We start from the raw sequence: 14,117 nt of genomic DNA, 5'->3' as shown, positions 1-14,117 counted from the left end.
TGCCTTTCCTATCAGTCCCAATGCAGGTTCCTCAGTACATCCTTAGTTATAAGACTTTCTGTTCAGCTAGTCTTCAGATGATTATTCACATTGATTGTTTCATATTTAGTTGCAACTTCAATATGGTCCTGGGAGGAGGTGAGTATTACTTCCACCTGCTCCCCTGCCATCTTTCCCCTTCAAAGAAAAAAATTTTAAATATATTGAACTAAATGAAAATAAGTATATGACATATCAAGATTTGTGAGATGCTGTTAAAGTAGAGAGGGAAATTTATAGCACTAAGTGCTTGCATAGAAAAAGAGAAATGTGTATGTGTATGGCTGAATATAATGTAGTCTTTACTTTAAGGAAATCTCATAAAAATAGTGGATATAAAATTAGCTTCAGCCCTGGAGGAGAAGATAGCAAACCTTCCATGAATTTCACGTGAGGGCAAAACCAGTTGCTGGTGAGAGAATACAGGAAGGCTGTATGGAAGAGATATCTCAGATTTGGAGCTGAAGAACCAGCAACCTGGAAATATCAAGGGGGAAGGGGAAAGCCCCCATCAAAACCCTCTCTCTAGTCTAAGACCATGAAAGGGGCAACCTAGCAAAACAGACAATTTTTAGATAATAACTGCTCTACTTTAGCCAAACTCCACAGGAAAAACTATGGTCCAATGCTCATCTAAGCTAGCAAAGTGTGAAGTGGGGGGGCTATAATTCTACCCTTACCAGGCTGGCATGAAGTCCCTTCCGCTACTGTGCTGTCAGAGGATACCACATTGATAGCCTGGAATTCCACACTCCTCACCCTTCCAATGGGAATGGGGTCAGGACTTTCACCGTTTTCTAGCAGTGAGGCACACCCTGTGGTGTCAGTGGAGGCCACTTGGGAAGCAACAACAAAGCACACATGCCCCTAACAGCCAGGGAGGAAACAACAGAAGTCAAGTCCATTCCCCACTTGGATATCCACAGAGACTCACTGAGGACCCTGGACTTCTGCCCCCACCCAGCAGTGATAAGGTGGTGAGCCCCTCCCCCTTCCAGCCAACTGATGAAGAATGTCAAAATAAGATTCAGTGTCTCATAACATAATACCTGAAACGTCCAGTTTTCAATTAAAATCATGCATGATTACAAGGACAGAGAACTTTTCACCTCCAATGAAAACACAGTCAATGCCAGTATGAAAATGACAGGGAAGTTAGAATTGTTTGACAAAGATTTTAAGTAGTTGTCATAAAAAATACTTCAATGAGCAATTACAAACATTATGAAAACTCATGGGGGGGGGGGGGAGAGAAACTCAGCAACAAAATAGAATCTCTAAAGCAGAACTAAATAGAAATTTTAGAAATGAATAATACAGTAATTGAGATAAAACGACAATGAATGGGCTCAATGGCAGAAGAACAAGATAAATTTTAGGCAGGGTGGTCAAGCAAGTTCTCTTTGATAAGGTGACAGGCATTTGAGCAATGACATAACTACTCCTAAGGCCAGTCTCTGCTGAAAATGTGGAACATGGGATTTAGCTTTTAGGTTTTAATGAGGATCAAATGAGGTGCTAAATTGGAATGTACCTGACCAGGTACATGGAACAAAGAAAGAATTTAGAAAGTGAAGGCTATTGTTGTTGTTGTTGTTGCTGCTGTAGTTATAGTTACAGGTGGTCACTAGTTGTTATGATGGCCTGTGAAAACTAAATCAGAATCAGTGCTCCTTCCATTAGAGTCCCAAGGGCATGTTTCTACATGAAGAGAAGAAAAAGCTCAGGGAAAAGACAGAAAAAGAAAATCGGGGCTTCCCCCCCCATAGTCACAATAGCATCAGCTGGAGGCTGAAATATTAATTAACTTGGAAAGGGGAGTGCCCCCATATCTAGGCTTTTCAGCTTGTGATGTTCGTGGAGCCAGCAAGACTGCTGGCTAAGTGCCCTATGGTGGCTGAGTGAAAGAGCCAGCACCTCCTCCAAACATGTGGTGCACGGCTGCGGGATGGGTCAGGCCTGGTATGCGTGGTCTGAGGATGCTCTGGCTGGTTGGTTCTCCCCAAGGAGGTTGCCTGCACCTTGCTCAGCCACTTTCCTCATTCTCCACAGCCTGGCTCCAGCCCAACTTCTTTCATAATTGACTCAGCAGCCTAGAGAAACCACACTATCAGAAGCCAGTGGTGAAGGGACTGCAGACACATGTTACTAAGACTAATGGTAAAAATTAGTCCAGGCTGTGGAAAGAGGCTTCTAGCACAATAGCGGCCCTTGGTGATGGCCACGCTGAACACCTTTGTTTTACAGCTGGGAACACAAGTGCTATTTGTTGCTTTGGCTAAAACCACACAGTGAATTCATGATACATTAGCAGTCAGAAATCAGATCCACATTTTTTAAAAAAAAGGCCCACAAAAATCTCAGGGATGATGATTGTATCAGTCTGTGTCTAAGCAAGAAGACAGAAAGGACCCTAACCGGTTTGGCTCAGTGGATAGAGGGTCAGCCTGCCGACTGAAGGGTCCCAGGTTTGATTCCGGTCAAGGGAATGTACCTTGGTTGCGGGCACATCCCTAGTAGGGGGTGTGCAGGAGGCAGCTGATCAATGTTTCTCTCTCATCAATGTTTCTAACTCTCTATCCCTCTTCCTTCCTCTCTGCAAAAAATCAATAAAATATATTTTAAAAAGTTTGTCTCTGAAATAAAAATGTGAAAATATGATGGAATAACATTTTTTTAAAAAACAAGACAGACTTCCAAGTATTTAAAACAGAAAGAATCTAATAGAGGAGGTTATCTACCTGGATGAGAGCTATGCTGAGACCAAACATAGGATACTGAGATAACCCAGAGATTAAATATGGCAGAAAGCTGCTGCCAATTCTTGCCCAAAGAGTAAAAAGAAGAGGTCGTGTTACCAGAGCTCAGGTGCACTCAGAAGACCTAGAACCATGATGGATCTGTCTGGGAAAAGTTGGGGCCACAGAGGATACACAGCCTGTGCCCCAGAAGCCACCTGCAGGAGAGGAAGGGGGAAATGCCCTGTGTCTCCTTCCTCCTTGCTATCTGAAGATATCCTGCCAGTGCTTGCCTTTGGCCAACCCAATAGGAAGCCAACTGCCTTGGAAGCCTAGGAAATTCAGCCACACAGGGGAAGCCCCACTGACCATAGAACAGAGCAGAGAAAGGACATGAAACCCATCTGAGTGTAAACCAGACAGAACCAGCAACAGGATTAATAATAGCCACCTTTTATTTTGATCATAGGCTGTCTGAACAATGCAAAAAGGACAGTTGGTATCAAGACCAACAACTGAATTCATCCAGGCAACTTCCCTAGTTAGATAAGCACTAGCACCCCCATTCTGCAGCTAGAATACTGAGGCTGAGTAAGGCTAAGTGACTTTCCACAGGTAGCACTCTTAGGTCAACCATTGTTGACTTAAGGTTATTTGGATGCCAAAGCTTATGGCTTTAATCCCTTGTGGGAAGAGAATAAGAAACCACAGATATTTTTCCAACAGGGCTCATTATATCTGTTGGTAAAGGCATTAAAACAGTAGCTTTCTAATAAAATAAATATTAATACATTTATTAGAGAGGAGAAAAAAGAAAAAGAGGAAATGTCTCAAACCAATAGTCTAAATACCCACTTCAAGAGCCAATAAAAGAAGACCAAAATAGCCCTAGTTGGCCCTAGCCGGTTTTGCTCAGTGGGTAGAGCATTGGCCTGTGGACTGGAGGGTCCAGGGTTCAATTCTGGTCAAGGGCGCATGCTTTGGTTGCAGGCTCAGTCCCCAGTGGGGGCCTTGCAGGAGGCAGCCTATCAATGATTCTCTCTCATATTTGATGTTTCTATCTCTCTTTCCCTCTCCATTCCTCTCTGAAATCAATAAAAATATGTATTTTTTAAAAAATAGCCCTAGCCGATTTGCTCAGTGGATAGAGTGTCGGCCCATGGTTCTGGTCTGGGGCCTGAGTGGGAGGCAACCAATCGATGTGTCTGTCTCACATAAATGTTTCTCTCTCTGTGTGTCTCTACCTCTCCCTTCCACTCTCTCTAAAAATCAATGGGAAAATATCCTCAGGTGAGGATTAACAAAAAAACAATTTTTTAAAGGAGCAAAATAAACCCAAATCAAGCAGAAAGATGGAAAATAATGGAGATCAAATCAATAAAATTGAAGACAGGAAAACTGGAGAAAATTGATGAAACAAAAAGTGGATTCTGTAGGGGGGGAAAAAACAACAATAAAATTGACAAACCTCTAGCAAGACTGACACAAATAAAAAGAAGGGAAAAAAACACAAATTACCAATATCAATAATTAAACAGAGGATATCACTACTGATTCTTCAGCTGTTAAAGAGCTAATAAGAGAATACTACAAATAACTTCAGGTTTATATATTCAGTGTGGAAGAAACGGACTTCTCAAAACCTGCAAGCTACCAAAACTCTACCAAGATTAAATAGATATTCTAAATAGCCTACAACCATTAAAGAAATTACATTTTGTTTTGTTTTGTTTTTTTATTAAATCTTTATTGTTCAGATTATTACAGTTGTTCCTCTTTTTTCCCCCATAGCTCCTCTCCACCCGGTTCCCACCCCACACTCTGCCCTTACCCCCGCACACACACTGTCCTCATCCATAGGTGCACGATTTTTATCCAGTCTCTTCCTGCACCCCTCACACCCCTTTCCCCCCCAAGAATAGTCAGTCCACTCCCTTTCTATGCCCCTGATTCTATTATATTCACCAGTTTATTCTGTTCATCAGATTATTTATTCACTTGATTTTTAGATTCACTTGTTGATAGATGTGTATTTGTTGTTCATAATTTGTATCTTTACCTTTTTCTTCTTCCTCCTCTTCTTAAAGGATACCTTTCAGCATTTCATATAATACTGGTTTGGTGGTGATGAGCTCCTTTAGCTTTTTCTTATCTGTGAAGCTCTTTATCCAACCTTCAATTCTGAATGATAGCTTTGCTGGAAAAAGTAATCTTGGTTGTAGGTTCTTGCTATTCATCATTTTGAATATTTCTTGCCACTCCCTTCTGGCCTGCAAAGTTTCTGTTGAGAAATCAGCTGACATTCATATGGGAACTCCCTTGTAGGTAACTGACTTTTTTGCTCTTGCTGCTTTTAAGATTCTCTCTTTGTCTTTTGCTCTTGGCATTTTAATTATGATGTGTCTTGGTGTGGTCCTCTTTGGATTCCTTTTGTTTGGGGTTCTCTGTGCTTCCTGGACTTGTAAGTCTATTTCTTTCACCAGGTATGGGAAGTTTTCTGTCATTATTTCTTCAAATAGGTTTTCAATATCTTCCTCTCTTTCTTCTTCTGGCAACCCCATAATTCAGATGTTGGTTTGCTTGAAGTTGTCCCAGAGGCTCCTTACACTATCTTGATATTTTTGGATTCTTTTTTCTTTTTGTTTTTCCAGTTGGGTGTTTTTTCCTTCTTTGTATTTCAAATCTTTGCCTTGATTCTTGCGATCCTCTAGTTTGCTGTTGGATCTCTGTTTAATATTCTTTTTTCTTTTTTTTTTATTAAATCTTTATTGTTCAGATTATCACATTAGTTACTCTTTTTTCCCCCCCATAACTCCCCTCCACCCAGTTCCCACCCCACCCTCCGCCCTCACTCCCCACCCACTGTCCTCATCCATAGGTGCATGATTATTGTCCAATCTCTTCCCTCACCCCCACACCCCTTCCCCCACCCCAAGAATAGTCAGTCCATTCCCTTTCTATATCCCTGATTCTATTACAATCACCAGTTCACACTGTTCATCAGATTATTTATTCACTTGATTTTTAGATTCACTTGTTGATAGATGTGTATTTGTTGTTCATAATTTGTATCTTTACCTTTTTCTTCTTCTTCCTCTTCTTAAAGGATACCTTTCAGCATTTCATATAATACTGGTTTGGTGGTGATGAACTCCTTTAGCTTTTTCTTATCTGTGAAGCTCTTTATCCGACCTTCAATTCTGAATGATAGCTTTGCTGGATAAAGTAATCTTGGTTGTAGGTTCTTGCTATTCATCACTTTGAATATTTCTTGCCACTCCCTTCTGGCCTGCAAAGTTTCTGTTGAGAAATCAGCTGACAGTCGTATGGGTACTCCCTTGTAGGTAACTGATTTTCTCTCTCTTGCTGCTTTTAGGATTCTCTCTTTGTCTTTTGCTCCTGGCATTTTAATTATGATGTGTCTTGATGTGGTCCTCTTTGGATTCCTTTTGTTTGGGGTTCTCTGCACTTTCTGGACTTGGAAGTCTATTTCTTTCACCAGGTGGGGGAAGTTTTCTGTCATTATTTCTTCAAATAGGTTTTCAATATCTTGCTCTCTCTCTTCGTCTGGCACCCTTATAATTCAGATACTGGTACGCTTGAAGCTGTCCCAGAGGCTCCTTACACCATCTTCATATTTTTGGATTCTTTTTTCATTTTGCTTTTCCGGTTGGGTGTTTTTTGCTTCTTCGTATTTCAAATCTTTGACTTGATTCTTGCAACCCTCTGGTCTGCTATTGGGAGTCTATATAATATTCTTTATTTCAGTCAGTGTATGCTTAATTTCTAGTTGGTTCTTTATCACAACATCGAGGGTCTCATTAGATTTCTTGAGGATCTCACTACATTTATCGGCGGCCTCACCAGTCTTCTTGAAGATCTCACTACATTTTTCGGCAGTCTCACCAGTCTTCTTGACGATCTCACTACATTTATTGGCGGTCTCACCAGTCTTTTCAAGGGCTTTATTAAATTTATCAGCGGCTTCTAGACAGTTCTTTAAAGACCTTAAAAGTGTGGTTTTGAACTCTATATCCAACAGTTTGCTTTCCTCCAATTCTGTTGTTTGTGTCCTGTTTCTTTGTCTCAGCATTTTTTATGCTTCACTGTGTCGATAGAATGCCTTTCTGTGCTAAGTGTCCCAATTGCCTGAGGTAGACAATCTTGGTGCACCCCCTTGTGGGCTTTGTGCACAGTCTTGTAGTTAAGCCTTGATTGTTGTAGTTGTCACTGTGAGGAATTGACCTCCAGGCCAATTGGCTGTGAGAATCAGCTGTGTCTGCAGTGGGAGAACTTCTGTGCTGGAGACACCCCTCTGGGGGTAGACTTGCTTTAATGGGGCTTTGGTGCTCACTGAGTCTGCCCCCTGAGTGTGTCTATTATGGTTCCACAGAGCTGCAAACTGGATGGTCCCACTCTGACCTCTGGGCTTCCTGGCTCCTGGATCTCTAGGGAGGTGCTAATCTAGCCTTTGCCTGAGGCGATCCAGCAAAAGCCTCCCTGCAGGGTTTGGGTGGGGATGGTCCCAGGGGATCAACAGGGCGGGGCTAGCAGTTATGGCTGCTCTCAGTCTTGCCCTCAGAGGCTCTGCTTCTCAGTGTCCCAGTAATCGCTGCAAGCCCCACAGAGAGAAAGCTGCCCTAGGGTTCTGAGCGATGCCAGACAGTCCCGCTTCTCCTGTATGAGTCTGGGTCCCTAGAGACTTGCCTGGAACTGGAGCTCAGAGCCTGAGACTCCCTCCCGATTGAAAATGACAACCGCACCCTCAGCCACCAGCCCACTCCGCATGCATTCCACACCTTAGTATTTTACTTCAGCACTGTGCCTCCTCTGAGTCTCAGTATGCTTTTCTCTTTCCTCCTAGTTGTAGACCTTCCACTCAGCCAGCCTTCCTGTGGTTCTGGATGATGTCCGTTCCATCTTTTAGTTGTATTTTTGAAGTGGTTGTTCGAGGCAGCAAACTCCAGTGTTTACCTATGCCGCCATCTTGGTTTCTCTGTTTAATATTCTTTATTGCAGTCAGCGTATGCTTAATTTCTAGTTGTTCCTTTTTCATATCCTCGAGGGTCTCACTAAATTTCTTGAGGGTCTCACTACATTTATCAGCAGTCTCACCAGTTTTTTTGAGGGTCTTACTAAATTTATCGGCGGTTTCTAGAAAATTCTTGAAAAACCTTAAAAGTGTGGTTTTGAACTCTATATCCAGTAGTTTGCTTTCCTCCATTTCTGTCATTTATGACCCATTTCTTTGTCTCCGCATTTTAGCTGCTTCCCTGTGCTGATAGAGTGGCTTTCTGTGCTAGGTGTCCTATAGGCCCCAGTGGCTCAGCCTCCCCAATTACCTGAGGTGGACACACTTGGTGCACCCCTTTGTGGGCTATGTGCACAGTATTGTTGTAGTTAAGCCTTGGTTGTAGTTGGTATCACTGGGAGGAATTGATCTCCAGGCCAATTGGCTGTGAAAATCAGCTGTGTTCACGGTGGGATAACTTCTGTGCTGGAGACACCCTTCTGGGGCAAGACTTGCTTCAGTGGAGCTTTGTTGCTCACTGAGTCTGCCCCCTGAGTGTGTCCCTTATGGATCTGAGGGGTTGTAATCTGGATGGTCCCACTCTGACCACTGGGTACACTGGCTCTTGGATCTCCAAGGAGGTGCTAATTTAGCCTCTTCCTGAGGCTACCCAGCAGGAGCTACGAAGAGATCTGCAGATTCCTCTTCTTTGTTTGGGATTTGGAGGTGCCCAGATGAGGCCCAGCTGTGAAGCAATGCAAGCTGCTGTGGGGCCTTGGGCCTTCTTTTGGATGTTCTGGGTCTCTCTGACCCAACTTCAGTTTGTTAAGTAATTTTCAGATTCCAAAGGGCCAGGCCATTCATATGCAAAAGCCTCTGCACACAGCTTGGGTGGGGCAGGGTCCCAGGGAATCAACAGGGCGGAGCAAACAGCTATGACTGATCCTCAGTCCTGCCCTAAGGGGCCCAGGGTCTCAGTGTCCCACGGTAATTGCTGCAATCACCTCTGAGAGAAAGCCGCCCTCTAGTTCTGCCTGCTGCCAGACAGTCCAGTTTCTTCCTGTATGAGTCTGGGTCCCCAGAGACTCGCCCAGAACTGGAGTTCAGAGCAGTCAGGAGCTTGTAACTCCCTCCTGATTGAAAAAGACAACTGCATCCTCAGTTGCCAGCCCTTTCCTCATGTGCCTCTGTAGCTGTGCACTTTACTTCTGCACCTCCTCTGAGTCTCAGTATGCTTTTCTCTTTCCTTCTAGTTGCAGAATTTCCACTCATCCAGCCTTCCTATGGTTCTGGATGATGTTTGTTTTGTCTTTTAGTTGTATTTTTGAAGTGGTTGTGCAAGGCAGCAATTTCTGGTGTTTACCTATGCCACCATCTTGGTTTCTCGGTCTAAATTTAATACAATTTCTATCAAAATCTCAGCAAGGTTTTTTGTAGGCATAGTCACACCTACAGAATGTATATGAAAAGGCAAAAGAATAGAGTGGCTAAAACAATTTTGTTAAAAAAGAATAAAGTAGGAAGAATGACTCTAATCAATTTTAAGGCTTACTCTATAGCTACAGTAATTGAGACGGTGTGATACTGCTGGAAGGAGTGACACAGATCAGTGGAACAGAATAGAGAGCCCAGAAATAGACTCACACAAATGCAACCAAATAATTTTTGACAAGGTGAAAAAGCAATTTAAAGGTGGAGGGATAGCCTTCTCAAAGAATGCTGCTGGAGCAATTAGACATCCATACCCTCCCCCCCCCCCAAAAAAAGAACTTTGATATAAACCTTACATCAGCTATAAAAATTAACTCAAAATAATAACTGATTTAACTATAAGACAAATCACAAAACTTTTAGAAAAAAACAGGAGAAAATCCTCAAATCTTAGGGCCAGGCAAAGGATTCTTAGACTTGAACACCAGATCCATATAAGAAAAAAATTGATAAAGTCAATCTTGCCAAGATTTAAAACTTTGCTCTATGAAAACCTATATGAAGAGGGTGAAAAGACAAGCTATAGACTGAAAGAAAATGCTTCCAAACTACATATCTGGCAAAGGACTGGTATCTAGAATACATAAAGCATTCTCAAAACTAACTTATGTAAAGAATTTTCCAAACTCAACAGTGAAAGAACAATCCAATTAGAAAATGGGCAAAAGTCATACACAGACATTTCAGTGAAGATATACAGATGGCAAATAGGCCCATGAAAAGATGGTCTGCATCATTAGACATTATTGAAATGTTAATTAAAACTACACATCTAGCCCGGCCAGTGTCGCTTAGTGGTTGGGCGTGGACCTATGAACCAGAAGGTCAGGTTAGATTCCTGATCAGGGCACATGCCTGGGTTGCGGCGTGATCCCCAGCGTGGGGTGTGCAGGAGGCAGTCTATCAATGATTCTCTCTCATCCTTGATGTTTCTCTTTCTCTCCCTCTCCCTTCTTCTCTGAAATCAATAAAGATATATTTAAAAAAAAAAAAAACTACACATCTGTCCCACTGGCTGCTCTGAAAAGCCATCTTTGCATTGTTCCTGTGGCTCCCTCTCCGCTCGCTGCAACCACCTCCCCCGAGCGCCTCCTTTACCGCCGCGGACTCTGGCTGCTTCTCGCCAGAGTCCTCCAACTTTCGCTTTAAAAAAATCTGCTGCATAGGATCACGGGCATGCCCCACCATGTCAGATAGGCAGTGGACACCAGCTCCGAGATCACCACCAAGCATTTAAAGAAGAAGGAAGTTGTGGAGGAGGCAGAAAATGGAAGAGATGCACCTGCTAATGGGAACACTAATGAGGAAAATGGGGAGCAGGAGGCTGACAATGAGGTAGATGAAGAAGAGGAAGAAGGAGGGGAGGAGGAGGAGGAGGAAGAGAAAGGTGATGGTGAGGAAGAGAATGGAGATGAAGATGAGGAGGCTGAGGCAGCTACAGGCAAACGGGCAGCTGAAGATGATGAGGATGACAATGTTGACACCAAGAAGCAGAAGACCGATGAAGATGACTAACAGCAAAAAAAGGAAAAGTTAAAGGCCTCCGTGACCTATTCACCCTTCACTTCCCATCTCAGAATCTAAACGTGGTCACCTTCGAGTAGAGACTCCAATCCACCTGCCTACCCACCCACCTCGGGCAGCACCACCTGCAGATGACACGCACTCTCCACCACCCAACCAAAACCACAACGTGAATTTGCAACAGGGGAGGAAAACAGAACCAAAATTCCAAGGCCTTGCTTTTTTTCTTGAAAGTACTTTAAAAAGGAAAATTTGTATTTTTAAATTACATTTTATATTTTTGTACACATTGTTAGGGGTCAGCCATTTTTAATGATCTTGGGATGACCAAACCAGCTTTTGGAGCATTCTCTGGCCTACTTCTGACTTTACTTGTGGTGAGACCCTGTTCATTATAATCTCAAAGGCGAAAAAAAGCCCTGTAAAAAAAGCAAAAACAACAACAAAAACACAATCTTATTCCGAGCATTTCAGTAAGTTTTTGTGTATGTACATAGCTGTATTATAAGTCGTTGGTTTGAATGAGATGGTTAAAAAGGCCAAAGATAAAAAGATTTCTTTTTTTCCCTTTTTTTGTCTATGAAATTGCTGTTTATTATTTTTTTTGGGGGGGGGGGCCTGTTTGATGTATGTGTGAAACAATGTTGTCCACAATAAACGGGAATTTTACTTTTCTGAGTTGTTCTAACAAACAACAACAAACTACACATCTATCAGAATGACTAAAATAAAAGATAGTGACAACACTATATACTGACAAAGATGCAAAGAAACTGGATCACTCACACACTGCTGATGGGAATGTAAAATGGTATAGCCACTATGACATAGAATACGGCAGTTTTAATCAAAGTAAACTTGCACTTACCATTCAACCCAGCAGTCACCTCTTGGTCATTTGCCTCAGAGAAATTAAAACGTATGTCTACACAAAAACCTGAACACAAATATTCCTAGCAGCTTTTCCAAGAGCCCCAAACTGGAAAGAATCCAGATGTGTTTCCAAGGGTTAAACAAACAGTGGAATATCCATAGATTGGAATACTATCTCTATATATAAAAGCCTAAGTGACCGTTATGACCAAATGACCGGAACAATGGGTAGACCAGTCGCTATGACGCACCCTGACCACTATGGGGCAGATGCTCAACACAGGACCTGCCCCCTGGTGATCAGTGCGCTCCCACAGTGGGAGCACCACTCAGCCAGAAGCCGGGCTCACAGCTGGTGAGCGCAGCTGCGGCAGCGGGAGCAGAGGCAGCAAGTGCAGTGGGGCGGGATGAGCTACAGTGGAACTGTGCCCACCCCAGCTGGGCCTCCTCCCCAGTCCAACATCCCCTGAGGGGTCCTGGATTGCGAGAGGGCACAGGCCAGGCTGAGCAACCGCATCAGTGCATGAATCCATGCACCAGGCCTCTAGTTCAGCAATAAAGAGGAATGGACAACTTGGATGAGTAAAAAACAGCCAATCTCCAAACAATACCTATTGCATAATTCCATGTATATGACATCCGTGAAATAACATAATTACAGAAATGAAAAACAGATCATGGTAGGCTAAACTGTTATGAGCATTGGCAAGCCCTGGAATTAGTTTGGCTTTTAAACCCAGCTCCTCCATGTGCTAGTGGGAGTTTGATTAAATTGTTTAATCTCTCTGAGACTTTATTTCCTTGTGCATGAAATGGTTTTCACTTATTCAGTGGGTCAACAAAAATTTTGTTCCAGATATTGAGTATAGCAGAGAACAAGACAGACAAAATGTTTGCCCTCATAGAGCTGACATTTGGTGGGGAGGGGGGGGGTGAGGTGAGAGAGGCAATAAACAAATTAATATAAATAAGCAGAGATTGTACTGTGAAGAAAAGTAAAGCAAGATGAGGTAAAAGAAAAGGAAAAAAAGATGATGGAGGAGAGCAAACTTTGGGTGGTGAGCACACAATGCAATATACCAATGGTGTATTGTAGAACTGTACACTTGAAACTTATATAATGTTACCAACCAAGGTCACCCCAATAAACTTAGTTTTATATATATATAATCAGTTGTTACACATTGTTATTAATAATCAGAAAATGATGTTTTTAAAGGTTTAAGTGTCAGTAAAAGTGAAGGGAAATGAGTACCCTCATTCACTGTTGATGGGAGTACAATTCATACAGCCTCTTCAGAGGCCAATTTAACAAATCTTTTAAAATTAAAAATGCCCATATCATTTTTAATGTTTTCAGAAAATCCCATACTGTTTTCCATAGTGCCATTTGACCCAGTGATCCCACTTCTAGGGATATATCCTAAGGAGCCTGAAACACCAATCAGAAAGAATGTATGCATCCCTATGTTCATAGCAGCACAATTCACAATAGCTAAGATCTGGAAACAGCACAAGTGCACATCAGTAGATGAGTGGATAAAATAGCAGTGGTACATTTACATGGTGGAATACTATGCAGCTATAAAAAAAATAAGGATCTCTTACCCTTTGAGACAGCATGGAGGGACCTGGAGAGTATCATGCTAAGCTAAATAAGCCAGTCAGAGAAAGACAGGTATCACATGATCTCACTTATATGAGGAATCTAATAAACAAAATAAACTGAGGAAGAAAATCAATCCAGAGACATGAAAGCATAGAACAGACTGACAAATCTCAGAGAAAAGGGGTTGGGGAGAGAAGATATTAACCAAACAATTTATGTGCATATATGCATAGCCCATGGACACAGAAAATAGTATGGTAAAGGCCTGGGCATGGTGGGAGTGGGGTAGAGGGGGTAAATGCTGGGGGGTGCGGGAGGGGGACATCTATAATACTTTCAACAATAAAAAAAAGTGCCCATACCCTATGACCCTGCAAACTGAGCTCTGTCACCAAACTATCTGAATTCAAATTCTGGCCCAGCTATTGACTGTGAGGTGTTTGGTAAGTTGTTTAACTTCTCTGTGCCTTGGTTTCCTCATCTGTAAAACAAGGATAAAATCATGGAGTTGTTGTGTGCATGAAGTGAATCCATATATGTAAAGCATTTAGAATAGCACCTAGCATATAATAAATGTTTTACATTTGATGCGTAAATTCCACTTCTCAGTATCTACCTAGGGAAGCACTTAGCACCAAAAGAGGTTCATGGATACTCATCTCCAGCATTGTTATAGCAATAGAAAAGAAAAACAAAAAAACAGAAACTAACTAAATATTCATCAATAAGCTGACGGTAAAACAAAGTAAGATGTAGTGTACCGTGAAACACTAAGAAACAGCTAAAGAAAATGAGGTAGATCTCTATGTTCTGACATGGAAAGATCTCTGAG

The 14,117-nt window shown here is 42.2% G+C and overlaps 1 pseudogene across 1 annotated transcript; it reads left to right on the top strand.

Annotated features, from left to right (window-relative positions):
* The first annotated feature begins 122 nt into the window (after positions 1 to 122).
* LOC308511711 (prothymosin alpha-like) lies at positions 123 to 10,794 on the top strand (annotated as a pseudogene). The gene is made up of 2 exons: positions 123 to 138; positions 10,446 to 10,794. The product of its transcript is annotated as a prothymosin alpha-like (transcript).
* The last annotated feature ends 3,323 nt before the right edge of the window (positions 10,795 to 14,117 follow it).

The sequence above is a fragment of the Myotis nattereri genome (genome assembly GCF_964212035.1).
Source record: "Myotis nattereri genome assembly, chromosome: X".
NCBI classification, from domain to species: Eukaryota; Metazoa; Chordata; class Mammalia; order Chiroptera; family Vespertilionidae; genus Myotis; species Myotis nattereri.
Note: the sequence above shows the minus strand (reverse complement) of the source record. Positions and strands in the feature narration are given on the sequence as shown.